The sequence below is a fragment of the Sinocyclocheilus anshuiensis genome, unplaced genomic scaffold, assembly GCF_001515605.1.
Source record: "Sinocyclocheilus anshuiensis isolate Anshui unplaced genomic scaffold, SAMN03320099.WGS_v1.1 C31684892, whole genome shotgun sequence".
Classification (NCBI taxonomy): Eukaryota; Metazoa; Chordata; class Actinopteri; order Cypriniformes; family Cyprinidae; genus Sinocyclocheilus; species Sinocyclocheilus anshuiensis.
In genome coordinates, this window is record NW_015601999.1 from 1 (window position 1) to 459 (window position 459).

The window sequence follows — 459 nt, forward strand, 5'->3', positions numbered from 1 at the left end:
TGTACTTTCTACAATGTCAGGTACATAAAGTGCTCTCAAACTTAATTATTATACAATTTCTATAGAATAATTATGATGCTGCATTTGGTTATGTTTTGTCTTAGCTCCACCAGCTCATAGCAGTCGTTTCCTGCTGCCTGTTGTTGGTCAGTCTAAGCCGCTTTGTTTTGACGTTCCTGTTCCTTACAAACTCCGACTCCTACAGGATTCAGCTTCAGGTTACTATTACACATTTACTACATGCACATCCTTTTGAAAGTCGCCTTTTTCTGGAATTAAATGTTTTGTACTGTGTGTCCTAGAGTTCTCTATGAATGGAGAATCCATGACTGGACAAAATGGATGTCGTAAAATTGCATTTCATTACAAAACAAACCATCATCTGACAATAAGCACAAAATCTATCAGATACCACGACGGCCAGAATCATGTTGAGTTTCTGTGGGACCAGGAACCGAC

At 38.8% G+C, this 459-nt stretch overlaps 1 long non-coding RNA gene across 1 annotated transcript; it reads left to right on the plus strand.

The window, feature by feature from the left end:
* On the plus strand, positions 1-389 carry LOC107682137 (uncharacterized). Its single transcript, XR_001633381.1, has 3 exons — positions 1-20; positions 105-218; positions 303-389. It is a non-coding gene; the product is annotated as an uncharacterized LOC107682137 (long non-coding RNA).
* Positions 390-459: the final 70 nt, after the last annotated feature.